We start from the raw sequence: 20,164 nt of genomic DNA, 5'->3' as shown, positions 1-20,164 counted from the left end.
CAGGACAGATATTATCTCCATTTTTAAAATAAGAAATTGGATACTCAGGATGGTGGAGTGCTTGCTAAAGGTCACACAGCTCAGGGGCCATGCCAGTATTCATGTCTGCGTCTCTCTGATTCACAGCATTATTCTTTCTGCTTCCTTCTAAGGAATTGCTCTACTTTGGAACAATCCAGTGGCTTCTGGATCCCTCAGAGCTATTCTGTTCTTCTTTTTCTTTTTCCTGATATTGATGACAGGCACAGTCACCAGTGCAGTCTTTTAGATTTACTCCTGGAATTCTGGGGTAGCCTTTAGAGCCCTTCTCTCTCGAAACATTTTTTTCCAGTTACTTTAGCATTATAAATGGAATAAAAAAAATGAACAAAACAGTTTTTTAATTCTAAATAATGTGACTCAAGTTGTGCATGCAATGGGTCTTGAATACCTGGCATGCTGCTTCCTCGCAGGAACTAGATTTAATTCTTAATGCAGGAGAACTTGGGTAAGTTACTACTCTCCATGCCTCTGGCTAGTTGCTTTCAACAGGAAGGGCATTTATAGAATCTTCAAGGAGCTGAGGACATTGCATCCAAACTGCCCAGTGTTGGTGGAGCCTGGGATCAGCAGTTGTAAGCTGCTTGAAATTGCCAGCTACTGTTGATATGTCTGTGCCTGATCCAAGAGGCTGTTTACTCAGGAGGCCCAAATCTTTCTGGTCTCAGAAATACAAGTGATCCTTGGCTGAAGCCAATATGCTAAAAACCCTAAGAAGATTTATTCAGAATCCCATTTTGAAAGCCTTCCATGGTCAAACAAGGGAAGCCAAATCCTGACACCATATATGTGAAAGATGAGGCACTAATTAAAAATAAAAATCTGTATCATGGGTCCAGATTTTTACCTGGCCCACCTTCTTAAGGGATGCTGTATGGGAGGACATGTCTCCCTAGGAAAGGATACCCAGAAGGTGACTGGTGATTCTTTAGTTTCTCACTGGCCTTGTTGGTTTGCTCTCTTCATTTCTCATGGGTGGCTTGTTTCCTTTCTGAGCATATCTGTTTGGGATACATTCATTCATTCAACAAATTTTAGTTGAGCACCTACTATATGTCAGACTTATGTAGCAGGTGGGAATACCATCTTGAGCAGAAACAAACACTTCTTAGGCTCACAGAGCTTACAGTCTAGTAAAAGAAAAACAGAAAGTATATTCATAGAAGTATGTAATTTCTAATTGTGGTGAGTGATTTGAAGAAAATGATAGGTAGGCTTTGAGGACTGAATCTAGTCTGGAGAGTTGGGATGGCTTTCCTGGGAAATGATGTTTGACCTGAGATTTGAAAAAAATAAGCCACTGACCTTTGGGATTGTAATGAATTATTTCTAGAATTTAACAAGCCACTGGAAGTGTGTATACAGTAACACTTGAGCAATCAACAGAAAGCTTGTTTTGTTTTAGCTCTTAAAATGGAAGTATATTTTGGAAAAGGGAGGAGGAGCCCAGACTTGAGCAAACATAGCATCATGGAAGAGAGATTCATATTCTTTCTCCAGATCATCCCTTGATACTTGAATTGGTTTGATTCAGCCAATCACCTGTTTCTTCTATTTTTTTTACAAATGTCAGAGTCAAGTGATCACCTCTTTCTTGAATGTCTTATGTTTTATCCCTAACTAATGAGCTGATTCTACAATTTGCCTTTTTCCTCTACCCCTCCCCCACTCACCACCCCCATTTTGACGCCCCTCTATTACCACGTTGGTTCTATTCTTCTCTCTCTTCTTTTGTTGGCTTATCTACATCTTCTAAGTATTCTAGGTTGCAGCTATGACCACTAGCATAGCAATAAGAGTAAATTCTATGTTGTTTGCTTCTTCTGTTACAGTGAGAGTTGCATATGATGCAACATTCCATGTGGTTTTTCCTTACCATATACTAAAAGCTGGGTGAAAATTGAACTTGCCCAAATCTATCCTTCTTCTGTGAATTATCTTTACCTGAGAAATAAATGCTTTAAATGTTTTAATGAAAGAACTGCAGTTTTCTTCCATTATTATACTTCATCCAGTCTGGGAGAGGTGTGACACATAAGTGGAAAGTGAATTTAACAGAAAACTTAGGTTTTTGTTTCCTTAGCAACATTAATTCATTCTTCTTACAAATGGAAATGAAACTGGAAGCCTTTGTTCTGCAATCCCATCTCTTTAGGGCAATGTGACATGCCGAGCATTCTGGAAAGAGGGCTGTATAATAGAATTCAGTAGAATTTTTGGCATTTACTTTAGAATCTTTCCTCATCAAATTTCATACAACCTTGTGGGCCCTATGCTGCAGCTAATATTTTCCTTGTTTGGCTGCTAGAAAAATGGGGTCAGAGGAAAATTTTGTGCTTTATGATTTAGGACACCAGAACATGCATATTGCCTGGGCAGAGTGCATAATGCAAGGCCAAGATGAGGTGTTTGGTGGTTCAGGAGTAATCAGGGTAAGAAGGTGCTCCCTATTATTCAAGGACAGAGTAGACAGTGATCCAGTAGTTCAGATAACCTAGGACTGTAGCACTGGTGTGTAGGAACCATGTGCTCTTACCTCTAACATCTATCTTGAATATTTTTAAACACTAAAGGTGAGTTTCTTTGAGAATACTGGCTAACATTGTAATCCACGTTCATCCATTTACATAATTTGCATTCAAGAGTTTGATGAAATTTGGTCCATTTTCTACATCCAGGAGGTTTCATGGGCATATTTGTGCTGGGAAGCTTTGTAATATAAGTTAAGTGCCCAGGGTTCAAGTCATAGACTACTGAAGTTTGTATCTTGGCCCTTTCACTTCCTAGCTGTGAGAGCTGGGCAGCCGTCTTACTTTTCTGTGTCTCTGGGTCCTCATCCATAAAATGATCATGGTGGTAGTACATGGTTGTAGAGGTGTCTTCTATATAAATAACTAAGAGCAAAGTCTAGAGATTTGGCTTAAGTGCTTAGTAAGTTTTAGATGTTGAATTGCCATATACTCCCCTATTTCCCACAAAGAGAGAGAACACGTGTCAGCTTTTTTTGAGCCCTTAGGAGAACATTTCACTATCACTGACAAAAGCAATTTTTTCCCCCAACTAATTCCGTGAGAATTTGATTGTCCCTATTTTGTAGCTGTTCCTTTAGTCATGTACTATGGCAGGGGTTCAATATCAGGGAGAAGAAGTTAGGGGCAGGAGAAAATAGAAGAGGAAGAAGAAGAGGAGGAGATGAAAAATCTCATGACCTCAGAATTATATATAAAAGTTGGCACTCACACACCTTCCTTCCCCTCCTTCCCAACAAGATTTGCTAATTCCTAGTAACTGGAGACCCTGTTTAGGACTATGAGTAGCTTTTGTCCTAGGTCTCAAAGAGCCAGATCTGAAACACAATCCCTCAGTGTGAAGTTATTCACAGGTTATTATGTATTGCTGTGTCCTGCACCCAGAAAACAGGATCAGCAGGGCCCTGCTAATTGTATGAACCCAGGGTTCCGTGTGGGTGTGGAGAAATGAAGGAAGATTTTTTTTTCACCTTTATAATTAAGCTCAGACTAAAACCACAAAGAACTAAACCTTTATTTGTGTCTGTCTTTCCTCAACATTTGCCTTGCAATTTTAGAAACTTAGAGGGAATTGTATTCTCTTAAGGCAGTGATAAGACTTAAGACCAAAATGAACTAATTTTAGCCCAAGAATATTTATTGTTTGTAGCTGAGGATAAATGCTACTTTATCAAAGTCATAATTGTTGGGCATTCCTCCTCTTTTTCCCATCCACATTCTCATGTTCTTGAAAGGTATAAGAGCATGAGGGATATTCTGGCCAAATGCATGCTGTCCATTCTTGGAGAATAATTCTTTCCTTACAGACCCTTGGAAGGGCATCCTCGACTCTTTGTCATTTAGCCCCTGTTCTTTCCATACATCTCCCAGTGTCTCTCTTCAGACATTTCCTTCTTTACTCTTCAGCAATAGAAAACCCCTCAGCCTTCTTTCAGGCCTCTGGACCTTGGCTTATGTTGGTATTTTTGCCCAGACTGTCTCCTCTCATCCCATATTCTCACCTTCAACTCATCTTTTTTGCAAATTCTTGCTCCCTCCTTAAGGCACTCAACCAAAACATGGTCTTCTTTGAGTCACCCTTCCTGACAACCCCCAGTGCCACCTTTTAAGCATTCCAACCTCCAACTTCTGCAATCTCCTTAAACATTGTTCACATCTCAAGCTTATCACTTGTCACATTGAATCACATTATGTAAAGGTGGTATTTGTATGTGTGTTTGTGTGCATGTGTGTTTGTGTATTTATCTGTGTTTCATTTTGCTAAAGCTGCCAGAATGCAATATACCAAAATGGATTGGCTTTTACAGAGGGGATTTATTAGGTTACAAATGTACAATTCTAAGTCCATGAAAGTATCTAAATTAAGGCATCCAAAGGAAGATAACTTAACTCGAAGAAAGACTGCTGACATTGAGGATCCTCTGTTACACGGGACAGCACATAACAACATCTGTGGGTCTCTTGCTCTGGAGCTCCATTGCTCTCAGCCTGTTTCCAGTGCTTTCTCTCTGAGCATTGTGTGTCCTTCCTGGCTTCTCTGGGATACCTCTCTGAGTTCTCTGTGTCCTGTGGGTCTCCTCTCATCATCTCCAGGGCGTTTCTCTCCCTCTGTGTTTTCCACTTGGTTTAATTTCTCTGCTCTCTAGATATCAACTCTGAACCGTCTGTATGTTTTCTGTCTTTTGTTCTCTGCATAGAGGATTAAGATCACCTTGAATGGGGTGGGTCCCATCTCTATGGAAATAACCTAACCAAAAGGTTCCACTTATAATAGGTCTGCACCCACAAGAATGCATTAGAAAAACAGACTTTTCTGGGGTACATGATACTTTCAAACCAGCACAGTCCACCCTCTGTACCCCCAAAAGATGGGTTCTTTTCATATACAAAATACATTCATTCCATCACAATATCACAAAAACATTAAACCATTTCAGTATCAATAAATATAATACAAAGTCAAAAACAGTAAAAAGTCTCATCAAAATCAGCTACAGGTATGGTCCGTCCTAAGGCAAAATTCTGCTCTGGCTGTAAACCCGTGAAATTTAGAACAAATTATCTGCTTCCAATATACAAAGGAAAGACAGTCATAGAATAGATGGTCTCATTTTCATAGGGAGAAAAAAATTGGAAAGAAAACAGGGGTCAAAGCTCCCAAACAATTCCAAAAACCTGCAGGGCATATTTCATTAGATTTCAAGGTCTGAGAGTCATTTATAGAATAACATTTTATTGTCAGGGCTTGAGAGAGTGGCAGTCCCACCTCTGCAAGGGCTTATGCAGTAGCCCTGCTCTCTCCAAACCTTGAGGTGAGGATTTTAGCATTTCCAAGCATTGGGGAGACCACCTTGCTCTCAGTTTCACCCTCTCCAAACATCGGGGCAGCACCTGGACTCTCTGCCATCTCTGTGGCACGTGCTCAACCCCTTCAGAACAATGAGGTGGTGGCCAGGCATTTCCCCATCTCCAGGAAACATGCGCCACCCTTTCTGAGGCCTGGGGCAGCAAAATGCTTCCTGAACAGTGGGGGTATCCAGACTCCCCTCTGTGAACTCCAGGGTAAACTCACCTTTTCCCTGTGCATGGGTGAGTGGTCCACTGTCCTGGCCCAAAGTGCCTTAGCTCCAGACCTTGGTTTCTATGGATAAATCTTTAAAGTAATTTTTCTTTCAATTTTTCCCTTTTCATCCAGATTGGCAGTGGTTCTGGTCATAAAGATACAGCAATAAACTTGTGGTTACAGTCATCAAACAATAGGACTTTCCAAAATCCTTCCTGTATAATTGCATTTCCATTCCTGGTTTTTCCTGAGATGGCTGACTGGTTCCATGTTTAGTTAAATCTTCATGTGGGGTGCTTTTCTCTGGGGCTCATTTTTCCGAAAGTTCAGAATTTTCCAAACTATCAATTTCTGATTACTTGGTACCCAAGAGTTCAGTTCTCAGCTTATCCCTTTTCTCTCACATTTTACTGTAAACTGCAAGAAGCCAGAGTGCATTTTCCACATGCAGTTTGGAAATTTCCTCAGCTAGAAATCTTAGCTCGATGTTTTCAAATTCTGCCTTCCAACCAACACATGTTCATAATTTTGCAAAATCTTCTGTCATTTTAAAACAAGAGTTGCCTTCCCATTAAACAGATAATCAAAAAGTATTGGCAAAGTCTCTGGAGGGATGGGAGAAAAATTATGGAACTATTAAACTACTTTACCACCACAGAGAACCCAGATACTGTGCCAAACATTAGGGACACCAAATCAATAGGTCAATCCTTTAATCTTGAGGCTTGCTCTTGTGAAGTTTATGTATGTAGCAGAGAAGCTAAACCTACCTATAGGTATGCCTAAGAGTCACCTCCAGAGAACCTCTTTAGGTGCTCAGATATGTCCTTTCTCTCTCTAAGCCCAGCTCTGCAAGTGAAACCATTGCCCTCCACTCTACATGGGACATGACATCTAGGGATGAAAGTCTCCCTGGAGGCATGTGAGATGATTCCCAGGGGTGAGATTGTCCCTGGCATCATGGGATCAAAATGCCATCCTGACAAAAGGGAAGAAAAGAAATGTAACAAACAAGGTATCAGTGGTGAAAGAGTTCAAATAGAGTCAAGAGGCTATCCTGGAGATCACCCTTATGCAAGCTTCAGTTAGACATTGCTACCTATCATAACTTGCCAGACCTCAACCAAAACCATTCCTACCAATCCTAAAGAATATTTAGGGCATTATATAAGATTCTATAAATGTTCCATGCACTAGGGTAACTCTCCAAAACCTACAGCCTCCAGATGGGTCCCTGGACAGATAAGTCCTGAAATGCAGATGGGCCAACCCTTCCAGAAAATCAACTAGTTCCAGCTCCATATCATTGACAACCCCTTCCATCATGAAAAAGTTAGAATGGGCATATCCCAGATACCCCTAAAGAGTGGGAGAAAGATCAAAGGTAATGGTGGAATTATACGGAGAAGGTCATGTTTAACAAATGAGTATGAGTGCTGAATCATTATACTGATACTTCTTTTAGCCTCCAGTACCTTAGAGCAGCTGGAAATAAAAACCTAAAATTGTGGAATTGTAACCCATACCCAAACTCTGAAAGCTGTTTGTTCTAGTTTGCTAGCTGCCAGAATGCAATATACCAGAAACAGAATGGCTTTTAAAAAGGGGGATTTATTTGTTAGTTCTTCAGAGGAAAGGCAGCTAACTTTCAACTGAGGTTCTTTCTTATGTGGGAAGGCACAGGGTGATCTCTGATGGCCTTCTCTTTAGGCCTCTGGGTTCCAACAACTTTCCCTGGGGTGATTTCTTTCTGCATCTCCAAAGGCCTGGGCTGAGCTGTGAGTGCTGAGATGAGGTATGCTGAGCTGCTTGGGCTGTACTACATTGAGCTCTCTCATTTAAGCACCAGCCAATTAAATCAAACATCAAAGCAGATTTCCAAGTCCAAACAGAGCAATGAATGGTCAAGGTAACCCACTTTCCACCGTCAAAAAAGTTAACCAACTAAAAGATTTTAGAGTCATTCAAATGTTCTTTTCCTATTCCCACCTTGCGTGGAGTCTGGTAGGGTATAAAGATTTGAGCAAAAGCCTAGTAGAGGAGAGAGGATCCCTTGTGCCAGCTTAGCCCAGGGTTGGGTATCATTTATCTTCTTTAAATATTTTCTGCATCAGTTTCTTATTTTGTGAATGGTTTCTGTTACCATTTTTGTCATTTCCTCTTCTACTACCTGCATTACTATCTACCAATTTTGACTAAGCATGATTTCTTTACATAAGAGGTCAGATTTGTGAAATTCATATACCATTATAGATATTAAGGATTAGTAATAGCTTGTGGCTGTATCCCAGCCTATTAGGTAAGAAGATAATAGTAATATTTGAATGATGCCTAACTGAAGCTAATTTGTTCACTGTTTTTTTTTCCTGACATGGCCATCAGATGATTATTCTACAGCAGACTTGTGAAATTTAGCTTCTTATTTTCAGAATTTATAGAAAAAAGAAACAGCGAGATTCAAGGATACAGAGGAAAGAACTTAGCAATCAACAAGCATTTTCCCCCTCTGATTATCTTGACTCATATTACCCTTTCAGATGGCATGGGAGGGGGAAGAGATAGGCACATAGTCTCCCCCCCCCCCATTTCTCTCTAAATAAATAGTATTACAGAGATGCTGGTTCTGGAAGCTGCTGTCCCCAGTGAGTTTGATATGGACTACAAACACTGAATGCTATATGAAAAGCAAAATACAAGGACTTAATGGACTCAGTTCTGATGTTAGCTGCTGCCTCTTGGACTCCACGTTAGCTAGGATGAGGATGATAGCAATAGCTAACATTTACTTCTGCTTATTGTGCTCAGTGCTTTACAGATATTATCTCACCTAATATGTCACGAACTATTAAGTCTGAACTATTATCATCCCCATTTGACAGATGAAGAGGTTGAGGCTTACATTACTTAAGTGGTTTGACTAGGGTTATATAGCTTGTATGTGGCAGAGCATGGGCTCCAACCAACGTCTGTCTGAGTCTGAAAGTACAACTCTGCACAGGGATACTCTCCTGGGCCCTGGCTCACCTTGCAGTCCCTTCCCACTCTCAGGATTCCTCTATAACTATGGGGTGGGAGCAGAGGAGATACTAGAAGATCCATATTTATACAAAAGATAAAAATAAGGAATGACCATTTTCACAAAAACTTTTAACATAATGTTACTTTAAAGAGAAAGCTCCCAGGAACATTCAAAATATCAATTGTTGAACACTTTGCACATTTTTTTCCAAGCACATAAAGCAAGAATGACTGGGTTTTAATATTGACTTAAGGCATAGTTTCTTGGTTTTAGAATTTGGAAACCATTTTGAAGTTGTTGCTATGCGTATATTAGGTGTTTTGGTTTTCTGTGATAATTCAATTAAATCCTTCCAGCATTCTTCCAGGTTTTCTTTGTATGTTCTATAATTTGGAGCTGCCAAAACATTTACCTGAGTCTTATAAAAAATTATACTGTTTCTTCATTCTTTTTTTTAAAGGAATAAATGGTTTGTGATGCTTATAATAGTGAGCCCCAAGTTTCACCGAATTAAGAATTTGCCATTTTCTGTGTGACATTGTGACTACATGTCTGGATTTCATCTCTGTAACTGGGCCACCTAAATAATTCAGATTCAGACTCAACAAAAGCTTATGGAGTCCTGCTATGTGCTGAGCACTTTCGCATGTGTAAACCTTATTTAATAGGCATCATAACCCCATCATATGGTTGGAATTCGACAGAAGGAGACTCTGAGGCTCAGATGGGTGTAGTGACCTACCCAAGGTCATATCAACACTTGGCATTCTGGGTCAGGTTACAAACCTTGCACCAAGAATGGTGTTTGTTTTTAAAAACAAAGCACCAAGAATGGTGCTTTTTATTATATCAGAGTTCCATTTCCTGTTTTCCAATGAATGCATTTCTTCTTCTTTCTCTCAAAACAAGTCAATGAATGGCTTATGGTATTATTAAAAAGCAATTATATGATACAAATCAGGTTTTACCTAATTATGTTGTGGACATTTTCAGTATTTACCACGAATGTAACATTGGGCTTGTCATGCCCATTACTTGAGTTTGGCAATTAGAAGCAGATCACTTGCTTTCTGGAGGATGACAAATTTGGAGGTGGAAGGCTTTGCAATGGCTCAGGTCCACAGTCCCTCCGATCTCCATAATTATCCCTCTGAGTAATTGCTTTGCGCCCTTTGATGGGGGAAAATAATAACCATATTGAAATAGGCTATCTGTGTAAATGATGTTGGGACGTGTTATAAGGTTTATTTTTAAATTTCAGATTTTGAAAAGAGCACATTTAAAAAAGCATGTCTAAAATTGGGGCCCACATTTAACTGAACTGAAAACCTATCCAAAGAAATAATAGTTTCTTTAAAATCATGTCAAAACTCCTCCCTTTGCTCTCTGTTTTTCAGAGTCCCACAGCATTCAAAGAGCTCTTGGCAACTGCCCCAACTGCCTTTACACTGCTCATATTGGCCCCAGAGTGAGCCAAGGTCAGGGCCAAGGTCAGGAGTATAAAGGTAGTTTCCTGCCAGGGCTCCCTCCTGAGTCCAGAATTATAGTGGGGACCTTTATTGAATGCCCACAGAGAACCAGAGTGATTTGATATGTTATCTGGCAAACAATACAATAAAATGTGCAAACGAACAACAGCACTTTCTTCTCCATTGAAAGAGTTGCTCGGTAACTGCTCTTTTGCACATTATCTGGATTTTAGTGCTGTTTTGGTGGGTTTGCTTGACTTATTAATGTTGTGTATTAATGAACCCAAACTTAGGCCTTTCATTCCTATACAGGCCACTGAGCTTTGCTTTTTCTATGCGCCGAAAAATTGCACCCCCATATCTCATAAATACATGGCCTTGATCACCAGTCTGGCCAGTTGAGAAACTCCTGGAGGATGCTTGCCAATCCATTACTCTCTTTAGTAAAATAATAAATATAACTGTCGATCCAATGCTGGGCCTCTCTTTGATTATGAAGGGTACATATAATCAGAAACAACTTTAATGCTACCCTGTATCTTTGTGAAATATACTGAAATCACCACCCTTGCTGAAAGATAAGCTGCATGATGTTCAATGCTCACACCCTCCAGTCAGTAATTGCAGGCATAAATTTGAGATTGCATTGATTGCTTAAGCCACCTTTATTTCTCCTGGGATCCTGCCACATGGGAGTGGTGTGTTTGGGAGGTGCTTTAAGAACATGGGCTGTTTGTCAAATGATGTGCCTTGCCTTGAATTCTGACCCCACCTCCTCATAAGTATCTCTTCGTTTTTTAAGACCTCGTATATTTTATTCAGAAAATGGGGATAATAAGTAGTCAGTACCTGCCTTAAGAGGTTGTTTTAAGGATGAATCAAGATAATACATGTAAAAGCATTCAGCAGAATGCCTTGTAAAGGATGGACACTCACATGAATAATTATAACTAATATTTTAAGTTTTGTCTTATGCAAGGGAAAATAAGGATGCAGTAGATGAAATAATTTATAAAATCTTTTGGAGCTAGATCTGAGTTGATATATTAAAATAGATTCTGTATGAAGGTCAACCTTCTGCTGTTGAAAGGCAATTGCAATATTTACTGTTAAAGGAACAAATGGAAAAGAAGAGCAAACATTGTTAAATTTTCATTTTGAAGTTAACCTTTTTGGCAAGAACCACTGCACCAACCAGTCTTCAATGTTTTCTTTGGCAAAAGTACAAATATGAAGATTCTTGGATTCATAATAGATCATTGATGAATTAGATACTCACAGTGAGTTGCAAACGGCGAAGTTTTCCCATTATAAAAAAGGGATAACAAATCTTAGCTCACCAGGTTCTCTTGAGGACTGAGCTCATATGAAAACACTTCTTAATTCACAAACTGCCTTAAATAGTTAAACATTATTATTATTATTGCATAATTATTCTTATATAGTTGAAGAGTTAACAAAGAAGACACTCAATTCCTTAAAATAAACCAATGAGTTAATGCTGCAGAAAAGTATAGAACCATTTCTCCTCTTTCTAATTCATCTTCATTGATCATCTGTTGGACAGTGGCATTCGGTTAAGTGTGCCTGATCTGAAATCTTATTGATGTTATTTCTATTTCTTTGCTCTCTATCCTTGCTGGCCTCATATCACAGAACTACTTATGGGCTAAGAAAGGGCTAATTCTTCTCTGAGCATCTTGGTCTTTCTCCAGGAAAGGGGTCTTTCACCTTAAGGAATTTGAATTCATTTCTCGATATGGAAGTCATGCACCTTATTGGAAATAAGTCTAATGCAAAGGAAGTCTTAGAAAGAAAATGCAATCAGATGATATTATTCCTTCAGATTCAATAATGAAGAATGGCCACCTGTTCAAGTCCCTCCAATAGGCAGTTCAAGGTACTTATTTATGATTGTAGGTGAAGTATCACTGAACTTAAGCTTATATTTTATTTCTATGCTCAGACTTTTCATGTTTTAAAAATGAGAAAACTAAGGCCTGGAGTATGTTAAACCTTCCATTTACCTATCCAATTTCACCTCTCATCACATCCTAACTTTTTTTTTTTTAATGTTTTAGCCATGGAATATTACTCTCCTTTTAGTCCTCATAGTGCCCTTTGCTTGCTCATATTTCTGGGCCTTTGCATGTGCTTTTCCTATGCCTGGAACAGTGTTTCTCTCTCTTCTACCATTTCATATGACATAAAGCCTACTCTATACTGACTGATGTTGATAGCACTTGTAATCTATTCCTCTTTCTGTCTCCTTGATCAGATTGTAAGCATTTCACTTTTGTATTCTCCTTGTTTATTTTGCCAGATGCCTGGGTCACTTTAGGTGTCTAATAAGTATTTGCAGAATGAATTAGTAAATGAAGTTATGCCATTATTTTCATTTTTAGTATTTTAGCCTCCTAAGGACATTTTGTATAGTCTGCAAGGTATGTAAGGGTCTATGCTCCCTAAACCTGTGATCATTGACAGGATAAAACATTTAGCATTTGCTGTTTAAACCTGAGCAAAGACCCATCATAAGAAAAACTGCCTTTCTTGATTGGCAGTGTAACACCTCGAAGATACACATAAAATGAAAGATGGAAGAAATTGTGGAAAATGTTGGATTCTTGAAAGGAAACGATTATTCACACATCAAGACTTGTCTTTTGGGGTAGCTCCAGCTAAATAAATGGACTTGAATTTCTAGATTTGGGACAACTAATTGGTGAGAATCAGTCCTGGGGAGTAATTTTAGTTGAAGAAAGTCAATTGAAGTAGGAAACATTTTACTTTGAAGGGTTTGGTGCTAGGAATAGGTATTGGTTCAGTTCACCTAGAAGGACTTCTTTAGAGTTCAGTTTTCCCAGGGGAGCAGGCAGCCATGTGCAATTAAAAAAAAAATCTCTATTCCTCTCCCTCCGATGGGAGTATTCCACAGGATATAGATTACTTCTGGTCATCTGTGAATTCCATAGGACTTATATAAAGCCTGGTACAGAGCAGTCTCTCAGTGAATATTTTTAAATAAATGACTAAAGGCAAGGAAAGTAGACACAACTAAACAATCGAGATGTTTGGTGTGTATGTATATTTTGATGACCCAGCAATGCAGAAAGAATGACTAGCTGCTCATAACTGGCAGTCAGGGCAGTGAAGCTTTCCCCTGGCATCCAAAGGGAGATACATTCAGTAAGGTCACAGGCATGGGCACCAGTCACTGTGTGACAGTGATGGTTAAGTTCTGGTGTCAACTTGGGCAAATGATGATGCCCAGTTGTCTGATCAGGCAAACACTGACCTGACCCTTGCTACTAAGATAGTTCGTGCCTGGTTGATAAACCAGAAGGCTGGTGTATTAAATCATCAGTCAGTTGATTGTATCTGTAGCTGATCACATCTGTGATCAACTAAGGTGTGTGGCTCCCACAATGAGATAATCCAATTAGTTGAAGGCTTTTAAGGAGGGACAAAGACTCTTTCATGCTTCTTCATCCAGTGAGTCTTTCCTGTGAAGTTCATTCAGACCCTCCAATGGAGACACCAGCTTCACAGCCAGCCTTTTGGATTTTGGACTCTTCCATTCCCATGATTGCCTGAGACACCTTTATAAATCTCTTATTTACAGATTTCTCTTTTGGTTCTTTTTCTCTAGAGAACCCTGACTAATACTGTGACCAAAGCAAGTCATCTAGCCAACTTGACCCCTAGTATCTTTATCTTTAAAAGGAGCCTAACAATTTAGAGTATTTAGAGGTATGCAAAATGCTTAGCACTGTAAATGTTAATATTAATATTATTAAACATTAATTTACTTATTCAGCATTGTTTTATATATGTATGGGTATATTGTATATATTTATAAATTATCTATAGATTACTGTAGATATTCTCATATCTTCAAAGCAGTTCTATAGTACTACTGATATTCTTGTTTTGCAGATAAATAATGCAGAGATGTTAAACAAGCTGTCCCAAGTAACACAGATAGTAAGCAACAGACCCAGGATTTGAACCTCAGGACCTGCCACCAAAACCTCCAGGCTTTCTATTGCTTCTTTGCTATTACTATTTCTGTTTTAAAAAGTAGGGGAAGATGGAATGGTAGCCCAGGACAAACCCTGGGATCTGTCCTATAATTACTTGTTGAAGAGACTTTGAAAACTGTTGCTATTTTCTTTCTTTGCTTTGTGTATATGTTATATCATATAATTTAAAAAGTTAAAAAAAAAAGTAGGGGAAGAGTTGGGAGTCTGGTCAGAGGCATGGATTTTGTTAGGCTAGTAATAAAGCAGCTTGTTATCTGGTCATATTGTTAGACAAAGCTTTTCTCTTCTCAGGTATCACCTTTAGCACATAACTTCCTAATAATCTAGAATGCTTAGAAATTTTGTTTAATGTCTATGATTATTTCAGGAAGCCAATGAATTGAAAAAGAATAAAGAAACAAGAAAGAAAAGGCATAAAACTGTCAGGTTCATTTTTTCCTTATCAGCTATAATCTCATGGTACCATAAGGTGATGCCAGGCTGCTGTGTTTATGTTCATTTCAGGGAGCTTTTATCATAATGTGCTTTTCTTAGTGAAAACAAATTCATAGGCAAGAACACCTTTTGAATTAGGAGGAGTTTGCATTAATGAAATATTGAGAAACAGGAAGGAGTAATAAGGATTAGGTTGACATGTATTACACCTGAGATGACAAAAGCTTATAGTACACCAAATATTAATACATGGATTAGTCATCTGAATTATGTCTACATCTGTTTCTTCTGAAAGTGGCATATTATTGGTGTACTAGATTCAGTCACTCTACCTCCTAGAACCTCCAATTCTCATTTAGTCAAAAGGAAGAAAGAATTGTCAGCAGAGAACACTGACCATGCATGTGGAGTAGGTTAATAGCTGGTCAGTCTCCAGCTGGGGCTTTCTGGAACCTCTTTGGGGTGAAAACCATTGAAAGGAGCTGATGCCGGCACCTCTCTGCTGCTTCATTTCTTCCTCAGCCTTGATCCCAAAGGAATTACTGGGAGGAAGTTTTGGGATTTGGGTTTATGTGAGTGGGCAAAATGCAACGTATGGGAGGAGAGTGGGGATAAAAGGTGGCAGGGAAGTTTGAAATGGGACAGTGAAAGTACCTTATAGAGACGCTACTCTTAACTTATGCTTCACCATCACCCAGGCTACAGAGTCAAGTAATATGGCTGAGTGGGAGGTGAGGATATGGTGGAGGATATTCAGGAGAACTGATCTCAAGATTCCTTAGACTGAAGTTAAAGAAACTGTGCTTGGTTAGACACCAACACACCTACCCCATGTAGACACATGGTCCCTGCAATAGGGTCTTTTAAACATTAAACCCACCAACAAACATATAGATGTACATCTACTCTATGGACAAGTCTGAGGAACCATAGCAACAGAAGGAGGCAATAGCAGAGAAAATACTAAATGGCACATGGCTCTTCTTTGTTAGTGTGTGGCAGCCAGAAAAGAACTTTGAGCCAATGAATTGCCCACTGAAAGCTTTAATGTGGTTACAGCCCTGATAATAAATGTGACTGTATCACAAAAGAAAAGAAAAAGCTAAATTTATAAGGGCATCATTAAACCTGAGTTTGGTGAGTAATATTTGCCTAGTGCTTTGACATTTTGAAAGAAACATGAAATCAAAGGGTAAATTATTAGGGGAATATAAAAGCCAGGTAGCTGGCACAGTTTAAAGATAATCTCAAATCCTAAACTCCCATGTAAAAGAACAAGCAGGCTATTGAAAAGACTTTCATAATTTATTTCAAAAGGATCTCATGTTCTAAGGAAAGGACCATGATTTCCCTGATAGAAGGTAAGCAAACACTTGAAAGTGCAGGGCCATGAGATCAGATATAACTAATAGAATATTAACTTATCATTCCTGGGCACTCAGTCTTTCAAATCCTGAGTGTGAGAAAGGAAGTAAAAAGCCACTGAAGTGAGACTGTGACTTACTGATGCAAGGTGAAAACCATATTTTTTCCACTCTTCACATAAATTTATATAGCAATGGACAGTTTATAATACACTGTTTTCGTTTCCTAGCTGCTAAAACAAACACCATACAATGGGTTGGCTTAAAAAAGGAATTCACTGGTTCACCATTTCAGAGGTTGGATATCTTGCTTCCTCCTGGGGTCAGTATCCTCTGGCTGGCCAGCAATCTTTTGGGTTCCTTAGTTTTTCCATCACTTGGCCATACACTTGGCAGCATCTTCTAATTTCTCTTCCAGGTTCTATTGATTTCAGCTTCTGCTGCTCCAGTTGTTTCTCTTTCTCTCTGTCTGAATTTCATTTTAATTATAAAGGACCTCAATAATCTAGGATATAGCCCAACCTACCTGATTCTGGTAGGCTGCACCTTAACGGAAATAACATCTTCAAGAGATCCTATTTACAATCGTCTATGCCCCACAGAGTCAGAGGTTGGGACCTGAACATTCCTTTTGTGGGGAACATGATTTAATCCCCAACATACATATTTGATTGAACTTGACAGTTTTGATCATCATGATGTTAAAAAGAATGGGTATTTATGTCCCCATAGGTAGATGAAGAAATGGGCTCAGCTTAAATTTTTAGAAAGAGTACTTCATCTCCTCTTCTCTCTAGGTTCATCCTGCCATGTTATGATTGCCTCAAACTCTGGATGCAGTGGAAATAAGCAGACTTAACCCTAACAGAGTCTGCTCAAGTCACAACCTGGCTGTCACAAGGTTGGCTTTCTTGGGGAGTTATTCTAACGAGGGACAGAACAGGTACTGGTAATGCTGGGGTTTTTGGCATGTGGAGAATTGATGATAAGAAGTGACAAGTGTTGAGCTCTTACTGGCACTGTTCTAAGAATTTTTCACATATTAGTTCATTTAATCCTCATGATACTTTATGGAATTGGTATTATTATAATCCTCATTTTACAAAGAAGGACAATTGTGCCCAAGGTCACAGTAAATTCAAACCCATACTTTGTCAGTAATGTTGTCAATGCCACTCCTATGAGTCTGAATGAATTTAGTAGAGCAATTAATTCAGTGAAGAAGGAACACAATCTCAGAGTCAGGAGACCTGGGTTCTAATCCCACCCATGCCACTGCTTAGCTGTGTATCTAGATCTCTCTTTCCTCATCTGCAAAACTATAGTTTTATGCCACATAGGCTCTATAGTTCCAAACAAATCAAATGGAATATATTCTATTAAAGACTCTGCTTTATTAGGTCTTCAAGTATCTTTGTTTTACAAATTGAGGTCTGGGATATTCTCTAGGATCCTGAAATTCTGAAAGGCTACACCAATTGCCTCAGAAAAACTAAATTGATAAGAACTATTTTACATAGTGCTTGAGTTTTGCTGACCTCCAAAAAATGTAAGTGACTAACAATTAAATGCTGCTGCATGGAACTTGCATCGACCTTAACATCCAGTGCCCCCTGACTCCTCAGAGCCAACCTGAAAGGTAGATGGGAACCTGTGACTCAGTGCAGCAAGGGAGAGAGTCACCACCATTCAAATTTCTGATTGCTCTTTTTTTTTTTTCTGCATGGGTAGGCACCGGGAATCAAACCCAGGTCTCCTGCATGGCAGGCGAGAACTCTGCCACTGTGCCTCCATTGCCCACTCTCTGATTACTTTTGGCAGCTTAAAGATCACTTCCAAAAATCACATGTTCATTTAATCTTCACAGCACCTAGCCTGCATTCTCATTTTATAAATGAAAATATTGCGGTCTAGAAAGTTATATGTCTTGTCTAAACTCTAAACACTTACAAGACCTGAATCCTAAACTCAGTTCTGACTCTAAATCTAAATGTATTTCCATTATCTCTCTTAAGGAGCATAGTGAAGTTGACAGAGACCTATAGTGGTAGGTTTGATTCTTGGTTCTGTCTTTCCCCATCTCTGTAATTTGGGGTGAGTTAATGGAGCGCTATGAATCTCATCTATGAAATGGTTTAGTAATACTTACCTTGTAAGATTATTGAAAGAACTTAGTAGAGTACCTGGCACAGTATAGTGCTCGAAGTCCTTATAATTTCTGTTGCTTGTTTGAAAATCTACTATTTTTCCAAGTAGTATGCAGTCTAGTCATAGGTTTAATAATTATGCAGATGAAGAACCAATACTTTAAAGGTTCCCTGTGAAAAGAATTTTCTTGTTAATGAAAATCATAGGAGAGGATGAATTAGAAAATTGAAAAACTGTCAGTTTAATACATCAGAATAATCTGGGGTCACTGAGTTAAGGTTTTCTTGCTATTTAAGCCTCTGTATTCTCTTAGCCTCTTAATCTCATTTTCTGTCTTTTAACGCATCTTTAAAAAGTGAATTTTACAAATGATATAATGTGGCAGTCAGGCGATCCCTCAGGCATTAAGTTCAGAAATGGAAACTCTAATGGAAACTCAGCATTGGAAAATTTTTATTCAGTGTATACAACTGTGTCCATGCTGAAACATTTGCCCATTCTCAATTTACAGTGTAATAAGCAAAAGGCTGCTGCCATAACAAAATAAACAAGACTTAAAGCTGGCTTTAAAATTTTTCATATTATTTACTGCTGTTCATTAATTTAAAAACTGAAATTTTTTACTGCCATTGCTATTTTTCAGGTCCAGAAGTTGGGTAGCTTGTGGATTATTGCAAATCTGGGTATTGGGGAAGGGAGCAAACCATCATTTATTGACCTACTATGTGTGTAAGGCTCTTTGCAGCATCACAGTAAATCCTCTCAGAGACCCTGCAGAGGAGTGTACAGAGCTGCCCCATGCTGTGTGACCCCAGAGCCTGTGCTCTCCCCTGCATCTTCCTACCTCCCCAGGTTCCTTTGTACTCTTTGTCAGGATGCCTGGTGAACTGAAGGAAACAGGATGGTCTTTCAGGAAGCTCATAGTCTTGTCAAAGGAGACAACATTCTCTTAGAGGAGAAGAATGGGAGTACATTTTCCAAAGGTATTCTCTAATTGAGGCATGGGGGCTATGGTTGACTTGGAATCAGGAACCCAGGCTCTGAGTTTTGGTTCCATCATTGTATCCTGACGGCACCTTGGGTAAATTCTAAACTCCTGCTGTGACTCGGTTTTCCCTTACATTAAACGAAAGATTTAATTACCATCCAGCTCTAGGATCTTATTGTCTAAAGTGAATCTTCTTATATGGTTTTAGTTATGGTAAAACAGTTCAGGCTTCAGAACAGTATGTTAAATACTCTAGGTTTTTATAGGCGTAATTTTGGTTATGCACAATAATGGGCTGGAAAAAAGTAAAAATAATGAAAGATTAGAAGCTGAAACCCTCATTTAGTTTCTTCCCAGTCAAGTTTGCCAGACAAAGTCTTTCCAGGCTGATGAAACAGCTTGATTCCATTCCATAATCAGATTCTTGGGTCCCAGTGTGCATACCCTGGAGCAGAACAGGTGATCTTAAAGCAGTAGTTATCACATAGGTTTAAGCTGAGATCCTTCCTATACAAGGTTCCTCTTGCCAAGTAAATAATGTATGACACAGATAGTCATGGTTACTAGTATACCAAGGAGGGAATAATCACTCAAGAGTGACAATGGTGGAAAAGGTTATAAGGAGGTGACTGGAAGATAGGACCTTCTATGAAGGTTGAACAGGTCCCAGATAATTACAGAGTCAGTTTAGCAAGGGCATCTTAGATACATGTCTTTTTAATCGGACATGAGAATTCAGAGCACAGTATTTCTAGGCTCTAAAGAAATGCATAGTTATATAGCTGAGTCTTAGTTAGACAAACAGGTCAAAAATTTTAATTTCATCCAGTTTGTCTTTATTTGAAAAACCCTGGCAATGAGGGTATAACCAAATTGTTATAAATGTACTTTTTTTCAAACAGTGATATCACGAAGACAACTCTAGAGAGGGTAACTTTGATATTTTCATAGGAACTTGTTTGCCGTTAACGAGTTCGCTAACATTCTGGCCTCTACAGAAAAGAATTCTATTGAAGTTTCATGTAGAATTTGGGTCTTGTATTTCTTTGAGCATTGGCTGCCTC

The sequence above is a fragment of the Tamandua tetradactyla genome, chromosome 4 (assembly GCF_023851605.1).
Source record: "Tamandua tetradactyla isolate mTamTet1 chromosome 4, mTamTet1.pri, whole genome shotgun sequence".
In the NCBI taxonomy this organism is placed as follows: Eukaryota; Metazoa; Chordata; class Mammalia; order Pilosa; family Myrmecophagidae; genus Tamandua; species Tamandua tetradactyla.
This window is presented reverse-complemented; position numbering follows the sequence as displayed.